This window comes from Toxotes jaculatrix, chromosome 17 (assembly GCF_017976425.1).
Source record: "Toxotes jaculatrix isolate fToxJac2 chromosome 17, fToxJac2.pri, whole genome shotgun sequence".
NCBI classification, from domain to species: Eukaryota; Metazoa; Chordata; class Actinopteri; family Toxotidae; genus Toxotes; species Toxotes jaculatrix.
The window spans coordinates 21,299,566-21,313,025 of NC_054410.1; the positions used below are offsets into that span (position 1 = coordinate 21,299,566).

At 40.4% G+C, this 13,460-nt stretch overlaps 1 protein-coding gene across 1 annotated transcript in view; it reads left to right on the top strand.

Annotated features, from left to right (window-relative positions):
- The window catches only part of nrxn3a (neurexin 3a), a 236,892-nt gene that overhangs the window by 47,583 nt on the left and 175,849 nt on the right, over nucleotides 1-13,460 (top strand). The window lies entirely within an intron of this gene.

A 13,460-nucleotide genomic window follows, 5' to 3' on the forward strand; every position in this document is an offset into this window, starting at 1 on the left:
TCTTTCCTTCCAGATCCTACACTTTCACCCCTTCCCCCCTGCACCCCCACCACCTATCCCCTTCTCCCCCCCTCCTGCCCTTTCACATTACCTCCTTTTCTCTGTTTCCCCAGTTTTTAAAAAAATTTTTTTTCACTTTCTTCTTTATCAATGCAGGATAGCTTTACAATCAATTTGTGGGGCTCAGTCTTTTAATTACAATAATTATGGAAAGATTTAAAGATAATATGAGGTTAGTCATCTTAAAAGTCACTTTAAGCAGCAATGCTACAGACTGTATTGTTCAGATTTATATTTTAATTGTAAAAGACAATATACAGCATTAAAAATAAATGTTACCTTTTGATGAATTGTACCAGAGCTGCATTAAAGCTAATTTTCATCTGCAGTCAAGGTGGAGCATGTGTGCAGTTACACACCAGTGACTCCAACTTCAATACCGCCCCCACCCCCAACTGTTCAGGACCCTTCGATACACACACACACACTGATACACGCACACACAGTAGACTTTGTGCATCATCCAGTATTTTTTTTTTTTTTTTACATACACAACCACCTACATACTGTGTGAGTATCACCTCGTAATGATAGTGAGAGACTGAGCAAACAGCAGCACAGGTTATTTGCTTTAATGGGTGATCAGTGGAACGATGTGAAGGTCTGTCCTCTTTCACTAACAAAGCATGACGTCACATGATGCTGCAAATTCACAGGGAGGACAGGGAGGATGGTTGGATGCTATTTTAACCATGACCACCATCTTTCTCTCATCTGTAATCTTTAACTTTAAATGGATTTATTTGCCTAAATTTGAAATAGTCTGAGCCCCCTGAAAAATACAAAACCAATATTAGCTTGGGCTTTTGAATAATGTTTATTTTCTGTTTTCCTTCTGTTTAGTCCTCTGGATTTATATTGATACAACTAGGGCACTAGGCCTAACATGATTGTCCCAGGGTGATATTGATCTATGATCCACACAGAGGAACTCCAGAAGGGTTTGGAGGCTGAGGACAGAACCGAGGTGCTGCTGTCAGACTGGGATGATGTTATGTTGGGCATAACATCATCAAGGAGCACAAGAGAGTGAATCAGATTTCTCAGTGAAGTTGAACTTTAGTCGATGCTCACTGAATTCTTTTTTTTTTTTTTTTAAGCGAACTGGCGGATCAGAAAACTAGTTCACTTTACCTCAAACATCATTTTATATGAAGTTCATTTAAAGCCTGATCATTTTTGTGTTATAATGCAATTGTGTTGGGAAATTTCCTCATATGATCCTGGAGAGACATGAGGGGCTGGAGCTGGTGTGTTGTGGCGGAGGGGGAGGGGGCAGATAAAGAGGTGATTATTAGCGCTCCTCAGGGGCTTTTGTCTGGGCCCCATGAGAGAAAGAGGTTAACGCCACTTAGCCTCAGGAAGGCCTGCTGAGGCCTATTGTGTGTGTGTGTACAGCTTTCGGGTGTGTGTGTGTGTGATGAGCTTCCCTCTGCAATCCAAAATCACTTACGATTTTCTTCAACCGATCACACCCCCCCGCCCCTGTCGGCTTCACGCTGACGTGTGTGTGTAGATAAACAAGGTTGTAAAAAGACAGACATTGCACGGTGAGGGTCAGTCATATTTGTTAAAGGTCCATCTTCAACTTTGGTGAGAAGTCGAGTAAATCGCATTTTCTGTTTGTGTGTAAATCTCAGCAAACTGACAGATTTCCCCCTGAGATTTTCCGTGAAAGTACGACGGAAAGCCATTTTTTTTTTCAGAACCTGATGCTTTTCTTTGTTGTTGTTGTTTTTGGCTACTGCTGCGTTCATGTCATAAGGGATGTAGAGTAGAGATGGGAAATGTTTCCATGTGTATAACGTTTCATGTCTTTAGACAACCCAGGGCCTTTGTATAACCGCAGAAATGATTGTGTGAGGGCGCAACGACAATATAACACTATACCAACTAAATATGTTTGTTTGACTCTTAGTGAAACGATTATTCATCAGTTGTTGTCAGTTGTTGATAAAGAGGAAATATGATCCACAACAGATTTTAGTGTCAGAATGTTTGATGTCCTGTGTTATTTTTATATTTTTAATCACTTCAATTTGTATGTTAATCATAAATATTCTTAATAATTACACATTGCAGCTTTATTTGAAAACCTGTCACATTAATCAAGAACTGCAAAACAGACATCACACACACATACACACACGCACACACACAAAGACAGAGCCTGTTGCTGTTCAGAGGGAAGCTGCAGTTTTCTGCAGAGGCTGACAGGCGTCTCATCATCCTGACCTGAGCATCCTCTCATTAGGCCACAGTGTGCACGCAGTATTAGCCCTGCCACATCTCATTGTTAGAGACGTACGCTCCTGCACGGAGACAGTGTGTGTGGAATCGTCGCTCTCCACCTTACAACTCTCCTTCAGAAATGAGTTTAGTGTTGTGATTAATCTGGCCCTTGTGTCATCTGTCCCCTCTCAAAATGCAATTATGTCTTTGGGGTAAAGGGCAAACCGTCCATCAGATGAGTCTGATTACAAATCAGAAAGAAATGGTGACCATCAGAGGGGAGAGAGGAGCTCTTGGGGCTCCCAGTCCAGAGATTTTCAAACAATCTGGATCTTATTTAAGTTGTTCTAGATCTCATTTAGTCACTTTACAGACAATATAATACAACCCCTCTTGTACTAAATCAGACTCGTCTTTTAAAGTTCTAGCCAGTTGAATTAAATGGCCTAATGAAATGTCTTCTATCTCCTTGCCACACAGTTGTCTGTACAGGCGTTGGACTCTAGTCTCCTGCCGTCACCTCCAGTCTTTATTAACTCACTCATGGAAAATGGTTTGTCTGTTTTCTTGAACAAGCAGTAAAAACAAATACATCAAATCTGGTTTTGCATTCATCCACTTCTCTACCTCATCTCCTATTCTCTCCATCAGAGCCACCCCCACCCCCCCCTCCAATTTCCTCCTCCTCCTCTTCTGTTCTGTAACCATGGTGACCGTCAGCTGAGAAATGGCAACCATGGCCCTTCATTAGGTATCAACACTGGCTCCGACAGCCCAGATAATAGCCAATAAGGAGGTGTGTAGGTGTGTGTGTGTGTGTGTGTGCGTGTGTTTGGGATTGAGGGGGTTTGGGGATGTGGCATTATGTTGGGCAGTAAATGAAAAGCCCCCAGGGACTAAGTCAACCTTGTTTTCATGCTTCAGAGACTTATGGCTGTGCGTGTGTGTGTCTGTGAGATGGGATGATGGGATGGGGTCATCCTTTGCTTCTACATATGTGGGAAGATGTGCACATGTGAATGTACGCACATGTACCCACGGGTGCCTCGTGCATATGCATGCACTCGCACATCCTGACGCACACACACACTGCCTGTGAGGAGAGATTAGGCTTAGGCTAAGGCCTGTGTGGAGGTTTACACTCACTTAATTTGATTCCAGATTCAAAAATGTATTTGTCACAAATGCACAGTACAACACACTGCGAGGTTAGTCGAGGAGAAAAAAAATACGCAATCGTTAAAAATAGAAACATTTTAAAGACCAGCAAAACTCTGTCCAGTGGGGAGAGAAAGAGAGACACAATGAATATAAGAGCGCTATACTGTTCAGTAAATATGCTTAGATGTAGTGTGCTGGGATATTTATGGCTAATCACTGCTGGCACTTTCTAATGCGTGTCGGTACTCATGATGATGATGTACTGTGATAGCATTGTTAGGCCTGTTTCCTGTTCAGACGAGCTGTGAGAGGAGGCAGTTTTAGGAAATGCAAACAGTTCTAGTTCTGTCACTTCAGTCCATAAACGTTCTGCATGTTACTGGATCAGAGGATGGATTAGTATCAGTATTTCATTTTCATGAGTAATTTATACCTTCAGTTGAATATTGAAACTTTGCGCACAATGCATGTCAGAAATTCTGCATGTGGTGCCATTGAGGCTGCTGGTTTAGAGTAATGGTATCTTTTTTATGGCACACGTCTTTTCTGTGACCTTCTGATTTTGACGATGACATATTAACATGTCACCTCTCCAAACTTCCATCGAATTGTGTGCTCGTTCACAGAAGTGCAGGAGGAGTCCCTGTTTTTGTGTGAGTGAAGGATACATTTTCTATCTGGGATTATCTCTAACAAATGAAACGATGGTGTCAGTGTTGATATTTTTGCTGAAGAGACCTCTGAGCAGGATGGGGCCTCTCTCAGAGACTCTCTGAAACACTGACATCGAGGACCAGTGGACACCGATCATTGCCCGTGTGCCTCTCTCATCCACTCTCTGGATGTAAGCACTTCTTTCTTTTCTTCCTCAGAGGAAATGCCTCAATGGCTCCACCCCCCCCTTCCCATTGCCCTGTGTTTCAGTTCCACACCGCTGTTTGGTGCAGACATCCCAACGCACCATTGGTCAAGCCGCCGAACAAATGGAAATCCGCCAGCCTGCTGAAATTACTGATGGTTATCCTCCTCACCCCCCATTACCACCGCCGCCATCTTTACTTACTCCCTCCCTTCAGTCCCTTCTCTCTGTCTCCTGCAGGCATCCTCTGCCAACCCTCAGATTACAGTCTTTTCAGTGCAGAGGAGGCTGGTGTACTTTTTTTTTTTTACTTTCCCTTCCATTTTTTATTTACTCATATCTATCTCTCTGTTTATCGTCCATCCAGATGCTGAGAGATGGATGACCCATTATATTGATTCACAGCTGTTCACAATGGAGATGCATGGCCTTTACCACAGAGGATCATACTAAATCATATACAGTCCTTTGGGTGTGTTCTGTTTGAAGAACACACCCAACAGAACACATGAACACACATATAGATCCTCTTACTGTTCATTTGCTCACCATGCTGTAGAAGAATACCAGGTTACTTATGTTCCATGCAAAATCTGCACGAGGATGAGACTCTTAATACTGTATGTGCACAGACGCATCCTCGGCACAGGTCATGTAGTAGCCAGATGGTTGTTGGGTTTAACAAAACATAGACTATAGTGATAAACACTGCAACTAAAGCAGATGTTCAGTCAGGCAAATCCAGGCTTTTGGAATAGGCATCAGCTATATATCCAGATGTCTGCTGCTGGAATGGCAATTGTCAAATACTCCCACTGAACTCTGTTAAAGCACAGAAGGCTCAGTGTTGTGACTACAGAGCCACAAAGGGGTCAGTTGGTGTCAGTTATTGAAATGACAGCAGCAGTGAACAGAGCACTGATTTGTGTGTATTTCAGTGATACACAATTCTGAGCTGCTGCTGTTGGTTAGAAACAGTTTGTTTCAGGGTGAGGTTAAAAAGCGTCTGTCTAAATCCTGTACAAACCCTTCCTGCCACAGATCTGCACTGATGTCCTCTCTGTGTGGGAACCATAGAAAATACTATAGGACACTTTAAAAGTGCTTTACCAATTTTAATGCAAGTGTAAAGTGTGCATAGTAGGATGTATCATAAAGGAAAAAATACAATACAATCACAGTCAATACTGGATCATAAAATGTGGACGGCAAGATTATGTTGTATGTGACATCCTAAGTGTGATTAAAGCCAGTGTGAGACATAACAGGGAGCAGTGTTCATGTAAAGATGATGATAATGACGTGACACAGAACAAAAGTTGAGTGAAGCTAAGTAAAGTATCCTTTAAAATATCAATGAATTGAAAAAAAAAACTCACACACACACTCACACACACACACACACACCACGAGTTAATTAGACTCATGTCATAATGAGGTTTAAGGGGATACGTTTTATTTTAGATTTTAGGTTTTATTCCACATTGTCTTTCAGTCTATAATCTATGTGTGAGCGTGTGTGTGTGTGTGTGAGCGCATGCATATGCACATGAGGCACCAAGGTCTACATTGACATCACAGGCTTAATTTGGTGCCTGCAGTAATCTTCTTCATCTCCTGCTTGGTAGCTCCTTTTCTTTTTTGCCATCTGAGCACCAGAGGCTATCATTTAGTAGGTGTGAGATCATAATGCACTCACTGGGGTGTGTAATAACTTCTTTTTGGTGTGTCCTTGCCTCTGTGTGTGTGTGTGTGTGTGTGTGTGTGTGTGTATGTGTGTGTGTGTGTGTGTGTGTCATCTGCAGCAACATCAGCCAGTGCAGAGCTGCTTTTGCCAAATAACCCTCTGGTTTTCTCTTTACGTCGTATGTTCCTCAGCTCCTTGTGTTGATGGTTGGGACTGGTGCAGCTCTCCTGTCTATTTCTCTCCACAGTGTTAGTTTATCCAGCATCTCTGTCTGTCTGACATTTAATGAACACAGAGGATTTATGGTTGTTGACAAATACTGTAAATTAAAAACACTTAAATATGTCATATCTGCTTACAACAACAATACAGTGTGTTATAAAGCACTGATTACATGTTTGTATAGCGCCTATAACACTACATTAACTAACATTTGGAGGCAATAAAAGAAGAATTATGAAAAATTGAAAGAGGTGTGGTGTGGTGGGCATAAATCCCATCCACACCTGAACCTCTGTTGGAATACACAGTTAACCTCTGTTAACATGTCTCCTTCTATTTGAGCTCTTCTCCAGTAAATGGATATGCATTGAGGGAGACTCACCTTGTAAACACTTGCAAACTGTAGTGAGCACAAGGTCAGTTAGTTATTCCAGTAAGCAGAGTTTACCATAAACTTATCTTCAGCTTCACACACAGTTCAGAACACACAACCATCTCCACGACTGGACAGTCTGTCGTCAAACGTCACAATGACCCTGACCCTATTCACACAGGTATTTGGCTTCCAGCAGTTACTGACTGGCGGTCACAGTTAACCCTCCTGTATATGTACTACATCACTGCTAATATGAATACTAGATTTTTTTTAGGTGCTTGTGTAAAAGTCTTACACACTGCTCCCCACACATCACAACCACCTCCCCTTCACCTTTGCTGTAGTCATGAAACTATGACTGAAATACTGATAAAATACTGCTAATGCCTGATGAAGGAAAAAAAAGATCTGGCAAATTTAAATTAGCTGGCTATGAAATTGCTTCTACAGGACAGCTGTTTGGCAGCGACTCCGCTGGCTTCTGTTGGTTTGGTGGCGTGACCCGCAACTCTAAAAAGGCATAATTTTCATCTAAGGGGGAAAGAGTTAGAGTCAGACAGCACTTCCTCTTCCTTCCTTCTTCCTTCCATCTTCAGTAAGAACCACAGGGCTTGGATCTGAATCCAACAGACATAGGTTGGAAGTGAGAGAATACCGAGAGGACTAACCCATCTTTGTTTTGTTTTGTTTTTTTTTATATTTTGCTACATATGTAGCAAATATAATATATTTTTACAATGCTGTGACTCTGACAGTGTAGGCATGGTTTTATGTTGGGTGACCTTCTTAGTGGCTTTCTGGTCTGCTTCCTGTGGATGTGTCCACAGCACAAACTACAGCATCAGGCTAAAAACGACGCTCTTGCATGCACAAGAGTGCAAGTACGCACACATCGATGACAGTGCACACATGGCTGCAGAAGAGATGGCCCAATTACTGGTACTGAGACCATTCAAAGCCTTAAAGGATACTCTTTCACTGCTATTACACTACCTGCTATGACTTTAATAGGGTATTCCAGTGATTTACAGCTGAGGCATCAGAGGCTGAGGTATCTTGACTTTTAGGCCTCGGTATGAGTCAGCCTTCAAAAATGCTGCATACCACTGCAGCTGTGATTAGTATGTGTGATGAGTAAACTAAATTTTATGTGAAATCATTGCAGTGCCATTTTAACAGTAGCATGTGCTGCAGGAGCATATGATGCAGTTTCCCTGACACTGTGGTTGTCAATGAAAAGCTATCACTCTGGATTAGATCCCATGAACAAAGCAGCCATTTTGTTCCTTTTCAGTATGTCCACCTCTTTATTCTCTGGCTTAGCGTGAGCCCACTACTTTGATGGTGTGGGCGAACAGCTCTATTGGATATGCCGGTGGTGTGCAGTCGAGGGCCTACATGCTGTTTTACTTTGCCCCCCCCCCCCAAAGTGTCTTACTCAGTTCTAATTTACAGTCCCTACCCTGAGAGAAATGGAGAATCCAGCAATCACATTCATATTCAACACAACCTTAGATAATGCTTCCTTCACTCTGCTGATCCTTTTCTCTTCCCTTCTTTTCCCAGCATGTTCTCTGCTTTCTCTCAGTCGTGTTATTTTTAACAATGCAGCCCAGTAGATGAACAGTTTCCCCGTCTGCAGACTAACCTGTTTTTGTCTTGTACACCACTATGCTCAGGTGAGCAAGAGAGAAACAGACGTCGATATGGTATTGGGAGGTTTTGTCTGATGAATATGAATAGGATTATTTCTCTGCTATCTCACTGTTGAATAAGACCAACAGATGGTCCACCCAGGAGTTTCTAAATGCTCTCACCTGAGCTGGTGCCAGATCACGCCTCCGTCAAGTATATGTACTGTGTGTGTGTGTGTGAATCCTCATTTGTGTATTTTTATATATGTCAGAAATGAGGACTTCAAGGATAATCCCAGTTTGTTTGTTAATTGTTTATTTAATGATTAGAATGGGACACTGATCATTATTCACCTCTTTGCTAGTTTCAGATGGGGTCATTTGTCATTTTGCCGTTCAGCACCCATGTTGTTTAAACAGCAAACGCACTTGCACCCATCTGAAGGCCCACGGGCATGTTGATCTTAGCAATTCATTGGTCAGTCGGTGCACCTCAGCAGAAAAAAAGACCCAGCAAAGGAGTAGGCTTTAGACTTCCATTTTTCAACACGAGCCGTCATATCAGAGCACAGTCTTCCCTCAAGTCTTAAAAATCAAATCTGATTTCCCATCTCAAGCTTCAGGAGCTACAGCGGTACACAGGGACATACACAGACATTTGGATGGACAGTGGCTTCCCCCACTCACCCACTCACCGAGACTGTCCCCACTCTGATGATGTTGGCACAATATACCAGGCAATATGTTTTTTTTTTTAGAGAAGACAAAAGATAGCACATTAACTGGACAACACAAGGAAAGTTTCAGGTTGTCTGAAGTAGTGTAGTGTAGTGAGAGCTTGGTGAAATGATGTCTAGATAGCTGAAGTAACCCGTGCATATACTGATGGGAAGTTGCTGTATTTCAATTCTCCACCCGTAGGAGGAATAGTATGGATTTATTCCAGCTAAGAGGTGGTATAGTGTTGCTTAGAGATGCAAGTGGGTTTCTTAAAAAATAATAGAACATCTTCTGTGTAAAGACTAAAGCTAGGATGTAACACACATGTTGGTATTCCTGTAATGCTGGGGTTTTGTTGGATGGCTGCAGCTAATGGCTGGCTAATGTGGGCCTCTGTCTTCTGCTCGTGTGCTGCTTTCGTGGGAAAGTTTTTGAAGATATAACATTAGTGAAGACTGTGGGCGTTGGTGATGTGTAGAAACCCCTTATCCAGTCAGGGAAAGGATTCTCTAAAGCCAAATTTCTGTAATGTGCTAAATAGAAATTTCCAATTGACCTTATCAAATGTCTTCTCTGCATCTAAAGAGTGTATGATGTTTGGTTCCTTATTTAGGGATGTGTGACTGATGGGACCGAATAATCTGTGCTTATTATTTGATGAATGTCTTCCTTTGATGAAACCACTTTGGTCATAATGGATTATTGATGAAATCACAGTCTCGAGCCTGATTGCTAGAGCTTTGGTAATGATTTTAAGATCAGTATTAATTAATGATAATGGGTGATAGCTTGACATTAAGATGGGATCAGGGGCGGGCTGGCCATCAGGAGGTTCGGGAGGTTCCCCGAACGGCCGGTCTGTTCCCGGCCGGTGGTCGGAACATTTTTTTTACCCTATAAAATGCAGTATCAGTGTACCGCAGCAGCGTGTCCTCGCAGCCGCAGGTGGCACAGAGTGGAACGTAACCAAGGCAAGAGTTGTAGGTTTCAGCAGTGAGGGTCACTTCCGCATTCGCGTTTCCCAGCTGCCGCTGGGGGCTGGCTCCAGAAAAAGTCATACTTTAGTATGGCCTCAAAATGTCATAAAAAAGTCATACTATAGTAAGGCGTCAAAATATGCCAAAAAAAGTTATATTTTAGTAAGACTTCAAAATGTCATAAAAAACGTCATAGTATAGTAAGGCGTAAAAATATGCCAAAAAAAGTCATACTTTAGTAAGACCTTTCAATGTCATAGAAAACGTCATACGCCCGTAAGGCGTCAAAATATGCCAAAAAAAGTCATATTTTAGTAAGACCTCAAAATGTCATAAAAAACGTCATATGACCATAAGGCATCAAAATATTCCAAAAAAAGTCATACTTTAGTATGGTCTCAAAAAATCATAAAAAAAGTCATAGTATAGTATGGCGTCAAAATCGGCCAAAAAAAGTCATACTTTAGTATGGCCTCAAAAAGTGCCAAAAAACGTCAAAATCGGCCAAAAAAAGCCATACTTTAGTATGGCCTCAAAAAGTGCCAAAAAACGTCACAGTATAGTATGGTGTCAAAATGGGCCAAAAAAAGTCATACTTTAGTATGGCCTCAAAATGTCATACAAAACGTCATAGTATAGTATGGCGTCAAAATCGGCCAAAAAAAGTCATACTTTAGTATGGCCTCAAAAAGTGCCAAAAAACGTCATAGTATAGTATGGCGTCAAAATGGGCCAAAAAAAGTCATACTTTAGTATGGCCTCAAAATGTCATAAAAAACGTCATAGTGTAGTATGGCGTCAAAATCGGCCAAAAAAAGTCATACTTTAGTATGGCCTCAAAATGTCATAAAAAACGTCATAGTATAGTATGGCGTCAAAATCGGCCAAAAAAAGTCATACTTTAGTATGGCCTCAAAAAGTGCCAAAAAACGTCATAGTATAGTATGGCGTCAAAATCGGCCAAAAAAAGTCATACTTTAGTATGGCCTCAAAATGTCATAAAAAACGTCATAGTATAGTATGGCGTCAAAATCGGCCAAAAAAAGTCATAATTTAGTATGCCCTCAAAATGTCATAAAAAACGTCATAGTATAGTATGGCGTCAAAATCGGCCAAAAAAAGTCATACTTTAGTATGGCCTCAAAATGTCATAAAAAACGTCATAGTATAGTATGGCGTCAAAATCGGCCAAAAAAAGTCATACTTTAGTATGGCCTCAAAAAGTGCCAAAAAACGTCATAGTATAGTATGGCGTCAAAATCGGCCAAAAAAAGTCATACTTTAGTATGGCCTCAAAAAGTGCCAAAAAACGTCATAGTATAGTATGGCGTCAAAATCGGCCAAAAAAAGTCATACTTTAGTATGGCCTCAAAATGTCATAAAAAACGTCATAGTATAGTATGGCGTCAAAATCGGCCAAAAAAAGTCATACTTTAGTATGGCCTCAAAAAGTGCCAAAAAACGTCATAGTATAGTATGGCGTCAAAATCGGCCAAAAAAAGTCATACTTTAGTATGGCCTCAAAATGTCATAAAAAACGTCATAGTATAGTATGGCGTCAAAATCGGCCAAAAAAAGTCATAATTTAGTATGCCCTCAAAATGTCATAAAAAACGTCATAGTATAGTATGGCGTCAAAATCGGCCAAAAAAAGTCATACTTTAGTATGGCCTCAAAATGTCATAAAAAACGTCATAGTATAGTATGGCGTCAAAATCGGCCAAAAAAAGTCATACTTTAGTATGGCCTCAAAATGTCATAAAAAACGTCATAGTATAGTATGGCGTCAAAATCGGCCAAAAAAAGTCATACTTTAGTATGGCCTCAAAATGTCATAAAAAACGTCATAGTATAGTATGGCGTCAAAATCGGCCAAAAAAAGTCATACTTTAGTATGGCCTCAAAAAGTGCCAAAAAACGTCATAGTATAGTATGGCGTCAAAATCGGCCAAAAAAAGTCATACTTTAGTATGGCCTCAAAATGTCATAAAAAATGTCATAGTATAGTATGGCGTCAAAATCGGCCAAAAAAAGTCATACTTTAGTATGGCCTCAAAATGTCATAAAAAACGTCATAGTATAGTATGGCGTCAAAATCGGCCAAAAAAAGTCATACTTTAGTATGGCCTCAAAAAGTGCCAAAAAACGTCATAGTATAGTATGGCGTCAAAATCGGCCAAAAAAAGTCATACTTTAGTATGGCCTCAAAATGTCATAAAAAACGTCATAGTATAGTATGGCGTCAAAATCGGCCAAAAAAAGTCATAATTTAGTATGCCCTCAAAATGTCATAAAAAACGTCATAGTATAGTATGGCGTCAAAATCGGCCAAAAAAAGTCATACTTTAGTTTGGCCTCAAAATGTCATAAAAAACGTCATAGTATAGTATGGCGTCAAAATCGGCCAAAAAAAGTCATACTTTAGTATGGCCTCAAAAAGTGCCAAAAAACGTCATAGTATAGTATGGCGTCAAAATCGGCCAAAAAAAGTCATACTTTAGTATGGCCTCAAAAAGTGCCAAAAAACGTCATAGTATAGTATGGCGTCAAAATCGGCCAAAAAAAGTCATACTTTAGTATGGCCTCAAAATGTCATAAAAAACGTCATAGTATAGTATGGCGTCAAAATCGGCCAAAAAAAGTCATACTTTAGTATGGCCTCAAAAAGTGCCAAAAAACGTCATAGTATAGTATGGCGTCAAAATCGGCCAAAAAAAGTCATACTTTAGTATGGCCTCAAAATGTCATAAAAAACGTCATAGTATAGTATGGCGTCAAAATCGGCCAAAAAAAGTCATAATTTAGTATGCCCTCAAAATGTCATAAAAAACGTCATAGTATAGTATGGCGTCAAAATCGGCCAAAAAAAGTCATACTTTAGTATGGCCTCAAAATGTCATAAAAAACGTCATAGTATAGTATGGCGTCAAAATCGGCCAAAAAAAGTCATACTTTAGTATGGCCTCAAAATGTCATAAAAAACGTCATAGTATAGTATGGCGTCAAAATCGGCCAAAAAAAGTCATACTTTAGTATGGCCTCAAAATGTCATAAAAAACGTCATAGTATAGTATGGCGTCAAAATCGGCCAAAAAAAGTCATACTTTAGTATGGCCTCAAAAAGTGCCAAAAAACGTCATAGTATAGTATGGCGTCAAAATCGGCCAAAAAAAGTCATACTTTAGTATGGCCTCAAAATGTCATAAAAAATGTCATAGTATAGTATGGCGTCAAAATCGGCCAAAAAAAGTCATACTTTAGTATGGCCTCAAAAAGTGCCAAAAAACGTCATAGTATAGTATGGCGTCAAAATCGGCCAAAAAAAGTCATACTTTAGTATGGCCTCAAAATGTCATAAAAAACGTCATAGTATAGTATGGCGTCAAAATCGGCCAAAAAAAGTCATACTTTAGTATGGCCTCAAAAAGTCATAAAAAACGTCATAGTATAGTATGGCGTCAAAATCGGCCAAAAAAAGTCATACTTTAGTATGGCCTCAAAATGTCATAAAAAACATCATAGTATAGTATGG